The sequence below is a fragment of the Littorina saxatilis genome, linkage group LG14 (assembly GCF_037325665.1).
Source record: "Littorina saxatilis isolate snail1 linkage group LG14, US_GU_Lsax_2.0, whole genome shotgun sequence".
Taxonomy (NCBI): domain Eukaryota; kingdom Metazoa; phylum Mollusca; class Gastropoda; order Littorinimorpha; family Littorinidae; genus Littorina; species Littorina saxatilis.
Genome location: NC_090258.1, coordinates 14,814,882 through 14,820,881, shown reverse-complemented (window position 1 = coordinate 14,820,881; position 6,000 = coordinate 14,814,882).

Below are 6,000 nucleotides of genomic sequence, written 5' to 3'. Positions count from 1 at the left end.
TAGGTATGACCCGGCCGGGGTTCGAACCCACGACCTCCCGATCACGGGGCGGACGCCTTACCACTAGGCCACCGTGCCGGTGTTTTTTGATTGTTTTACTTGTTTTTGGCACTTGATACATTACTGTAATGATGCTGATTGTTAGCCTAAATAGGATGCGGACATTTGTCATTTTGGCCCTTACTCTCAGATTACTTTTTTGTTTTGCATTATTTGACAGTCAGCATCATTTGTGCCTTTGAGCTGTGTAGAAATGTGTTTTTACAGTATTTTGCTATTACTGAGAGAATTCCTGTTGTTAGGCAGCTCCCAGACTTGTAGGCCCAATGTTGAATGCTGCAGAGCCTAGCGATGCGGTTACCCTCTCCATCTTCCTTTCCCCCTTCCCTTCCGGCAGCGCGGATTTGGGCGCAAAAGCTAGCGTGCCTTGCGCATGCGCGAGTTAATATGCTAATTAGGTCCCAGCCTCGTTTCCGTTGTAAACACTAGCAGACAGCAAGCCTGTTTGAGAGAGTGTGTTTAGGCCTTTGAATACTTCGCCCTTTTTATCAGAAAGTGTTCCCAATTAATAATAAATGTTTCTAAAGTTGACTCTTGTAAATAATGAGGTAGTTTCAGTGGATTTCTCTAGTTTTAGTGGGTTTAAGGACTTAGAAAATGTATTAGTTTTCCTCATGGTGTAATGACACATGAGGAAGAACTGTTGAAGTGTGTTGATTGTTTTTTATGTTGATGATTCTGTGTGTAATAAAATCTAGTTTTAGTGTGTATTTACAATAAGAATATTGGGATTTCACAGAACTGATGCCAGACTTTTACGGTAGCTGATTGTCTGTGGTGCTGATTATCAAGATGGGAGCAGGTCCTGAGGTTTGTGAAGTTATCCCATATGTTCTAATTACGTTTACACTGGATCTTGTTCTTATTCCTCACATGTTATTATTGTATCATATCATGTTATGCCTACATCGTATCGGACTTTAATTGTTGTCACCGTATGATTCATTTGATTCATGTATGTATTCCTATGGGAATGCCTGCAGTGCATTCTGCTATTGTCTACTTTATTCATGTTCATGTTGAGGCATTCCTTTGTTAAATGCCTTTTTATTTGCTACAGTATCACTACTGTTGATACTCTGATTTTTTGCCGAACAACTAACAATGTTTTGATTTGACTTTGTATGTATTACATCTGCAGAAGAATATAATCCATGTACTCATTATAATCAATGTATTTTTGTGTGTGGTCATTTTACTCATTATTGTGTATTATGATTACAGGCTGTAAAATAAAAGAAGTACACGAAGATGGGAGTTTGAGTCCACCACCCTCCGCCTATCTCCCCTTCTGCCTCTTCTTTTTCTGTTGGCCATCTGGTCACAATAGGAACTTTCTTACTTTATTTGGTGTTTAACGTCGTTTTCAACCGTTCAAGGTTATATCGCGACGGTGTCATAGGATTTTTGTTTGTTTGCTTAACGCCCAGCCGACCAAAAGGGCCATATCAGGGCGGTGCTGCTTTGACATATAACGTGCGCCACACACAAGACAGAAGTCGCAGCACAGGCTTCACGTCTCACCCAGTCACATTATTCTGACACTGGACCAACCAGTCCTAGCACTAACCCCATAATGCCAGACGCCAGGCGTAGCAGCCACTAGATTGCCAATTTTAAAGTCTTAGGTATGACCCGGCCGGGGTTCGAACCCACGACCTCCCGATCACGGGGCGGACGCCTTACCACAAGGCCAAGTGTGGTGGTGGTGTCATAGGAAGAGACAGAACATTTCCGAAAGAAAGCAAAAGAGAGGGACATACCTACCACTGTCAAAGACAGAGAGAGTTATGCCAACCTTCTGACTGACCAGTTGACTAATGTGGCCAAATCCTAAGCAAGCTGAAATGTGGGGTAATCCACATGAAAAAACTTCAATTGCGGGAAAACATTGCCGGTAAAGTGAACGCATTGGCGGTGTAACACGAGAAAATTACTCCCACGAGATTTTTACTCCGGAGTAAATATTTCGTACTAAAATGTTACTCCCTTTACGAAAAAGGCACTCCCCCATTACACGAGAAAATTACTCCACACGACAGGTGAGTTCCGAGTTAACATTTCGTACACAAATGTTACTCCCCTGACGAATAAAAAACGAATAAATTACTTCACCCTAACACGAGCAATTTAACTTCCCATGCCAGGTGTACGTAATTTTGACTCCCTTGTCCCCTGTTAGTCTTGGTGGAGGAAGGGGTGGAGGGAGGCTAGCGCGACATTCGTTGGCGCGAAATTTTTACTCCGGAGTACATTTTTCGTGGAGTAAAAATTTCGTTTTACACCGGCAATGGCAAAACAGTGGACAGAAGAGGAGTGAGAGATTGTGTTGCGGCAGCTACCCTGAGTTCAAGTAAAGCTTACAGGGGAGCAGGAATGTATCACCATCCAAGCAGGTGTGCACAAAAATTGTTTTTCGAAGTAACAGTTGGGTTTCTTAATGTATTTATTTGTTGTTGAAGGCGACAGCATGAGAGCTTCATGAAGACTACAATATTTATTTATTTTTTAATTTTGGGGGGTGGAGTTCCTTTATCAGGCTAGCAGGAAGTGCTATCACTATTTGTTCACATCTTTGAAAAACAGCTTGGAATTAATAATGCCTTACCTTTTTTGTTCATTTCTTCTTTCCAAGGTTGGTTGGTTGGTTTTTGGGGTTTAATGTCTCTTCAGCAGATGCTAGCTGCTATTCGAGACCGATGCAGTTATTTTCCTTTCCCTTCATATGGCAAGTTCTACGTTTCAGACTATTTACATTCAAATCTATCACTGTAAAAGAAGGTTCTAAAAATTAATCATTTTCACTTCTGGTACTTTAAATCTTGTAAAAAATCTTGATCTCTTTTAAAAAGTTAAAAATCTTGTCCGGGGGAACATCCCGGAATAAAACCTTCAGTGTTTCCGCATTGTAGTGTTTGTCTCGAAATTCTTGAACGTCTACGCATTTTGTGAGAACATGTTCTAATGTCCATGGTTCGTCACATCCAAAACAGTATGGTGGATCTTCACCTTTCAGCAGATACGAATGTGTAATGTGACTGTGCCCAATGTGTAAGCGACAGAGAACTGTCTCTTCTTTCCTGTTGAGGCGACATTGGGGTAGGCTGTCCGACAGCTGGGGAACGATCTTATGAAGTTTATTTTCTTCACATTCGTCCCATTCACTCTGCCATAGGTACTTTATGTACATGTTGGTGCGAGTTCTGAAATCTGAATGCTTTGTGTGTTTGTCAGTGATGAGTCTTTCTCTGGCTTCTTTAGCAGCTTGATCAGCTGCAGAGTTGCCTCTAATTCCAACATGGGATGGCACCCATGCAAACACAATCCTTTTGCCTTCTTCAATCAGAGATGCATGTAGCTCTTGGATTTCGACCAACAGTGGGTGATCTAGCTGAGTTCTTTTCACGGCGGTAAGAGCCGATAGGGAATCCGACAGAATCAGGAAGTCTTTCTTTTTTGACTGATATACCTGTTTCAGAGCTAGCTGTAAAGCTTTCAACTCTGCAGAAAATACAGAACTGTCATCCGGAAGACGGGCCGAAAAGGGAATGCTGATCACTTCAGAAGAACAAAGGAGGAATTTTCTCAGCTGTCATCAGAAGAGACGAAACATTTCAGAAAGAAAGCAAAAGAGAGGGGCATACCTACCACTGTCAAAGACAGACAGAGCTATGCCAACCTACTGATTGACCAGTTGACTAATGTGGTGAGGGCATTGTAGATTTGTACTTAGCTCTTACAATATGGTTGAAGGTGTTTCGAATTCTGCTTCCTAAGCTCTTGTAAATGCACAGTTGCACAGTTGAGTTGAAGTTGTCCCATGATGATGTTGGGTGATAATTAATAATGTTTTATTCATGTGCTGGGTAATCTTCCCAATGCAAAATGCAAACTTGTACTTTTCATCAAAGCAACAATGTGCATCCATTTCAGAGGAAAACAGTTAAGGTACCAAGCTACACAGTGAAAATGCCAAAATGGTTTGAAAAAAATGTGCTGGTAGATTTTGAGATTTTGGTATATTTGTGTTCATTGATACCTTTTCTATCCGATTCTGACAATTTTGTTATCATCTAAAGCATTTTGTATGCATAAACAGGCTCATTTGAACACTTGGGTATCGTAGTTTTGCTTACGTTCACCCAAAAAACATCAAAATGACGTTAGTTTGGTGCTTAGTTTCGCAAATAACAACTCATGCTTGGCGCACGCCTGTGTTCGTTGTTATCTCCCCTATCTCAAACATCAACACCGGGCACTGAGCCAGCCAGCGCCAAGCCACAACTAGAGGTTTTCGAGGCCTTGTCTCGCGACAAAATTTCCGACAATGACCTAATATGGAAACTCGGTTTGAAACGAAGCCTTGTGATTGGCCGAGAGCTTTTGGGCATCTACTTCGGCCTTCGGGGACACGACTTCCGCCACTTCCGGGTAGTGATTTTTTCCGAAATGTAGCGAAATGTAGCATAAAATAAAGACTGATCTTTTGAGCAAACGACCATCTGAAGTGTATGAAGGCAATTCTGAAAGTGACACGGAGGTCTTTGAAGGACCGAGAAATAAACGCTGTATATATAACGCGAAGGCTAGGATGAGAAAAGAAAATCAACCCCATGCACACAACGACAATTTCTCTGACCAAGTAGCTGGTGTCGAAGAACTACAACATGTCTTACCTTTCATTAAACTGGTTGTTCGCCAACGTGGCAAAGTGCCGCGCATAGTTTTGTACAAATCAGTGATCTACGACGCTTCTGTTGTCCACCCTGCTCTGGGTGTGGACAAAACTTTTAATCTCGGGAGCGTCCACGTCACTGTTCTTGTGTACAAAAACCTGGCATTAATGAACCGCAAGACGGGAGACCATCCTCTATTTTGCGGGCCTTTATTTTTACACGGGAATAGTGACACTGCCACATTCAGTGTCTTTTTCCAGCATCTGGCAGGCCTTTTAGCAGATTGTAAAAAGTTACCTGTTCTTGGCAGTGATGAGGAAACTGCGATGAGAAAAGCAATGGGGATGGCGTTCCCCGGATCTCTGCTTATGTGTTGTTCGCTTCACCTGCAGAAAAACTTCTCTGCATCATTGAAAGACAAAGTGGGTTGCCGAAGTCACAAAGGCAGCACTTCGAAAATTTGATTTTCGGGCGCAATGGAATCCTTGCGTCGGCTGATGACCAGGTCGAACCTGAAGATAGTTTATGCATGGTTTCTCCCTCAGACTCGGGTGTTCAGAAGTATGTGGACAAAATGACACCACTGCTTTTGCAGAATGTTGCTGCATACACAGGAATGAAAAACCTACTCTTGGCAAACGTTCGCTGGACAAACAACAACTGCGAGAGCATCAACCATGTGCTCAAACAGGCTGTTAGCTGGAAGTCTCTCAAACTTGTTGAGTTGGTGAATAAACTGCATGCGGTTGTTCGCCAACAATACCGCGAAGTAAAAAGGTCGTTCATAAATGTTAGGGAGTTTTCTTTGACGCCACAGTTTGACAGATTTGTTGTCTCGCGGGACATTTGGTTGTTTGAAGATCAGGGCAAAAGGAGCAAGCGTTTCAAAAAGTTTATGTCTGCATTGGTACTGACAGACGAACAAGTAGTCAGGAGCACAGACGGATGCAGAACATCTCGTGCACCAACACATAAAGGCAAGAAGCCAGGTCAAGTTAAACGGAAACAATGTGCCAAAACCACAAGCACACAGTAATTTCTTGGATCATGATCCTTACCTTTTGTGATTTTTGGATTTGTCAATAAAAAATGTGCTTCTAAATCTGAGTTTAAATCTCTCTCTCTGTCTCTCTCTGTCTCTTTCTCTCTCTCTGTCTGTGTCTCTCTGTCTCTTTCGCTCTCTGTCTAATTTCCCTGTCTCTCTCTGTCTCTGTCTCTCTCTCTCTGTCTCTTTCTCTCTCTCTGTCTCTCTCTCTCTGCATGA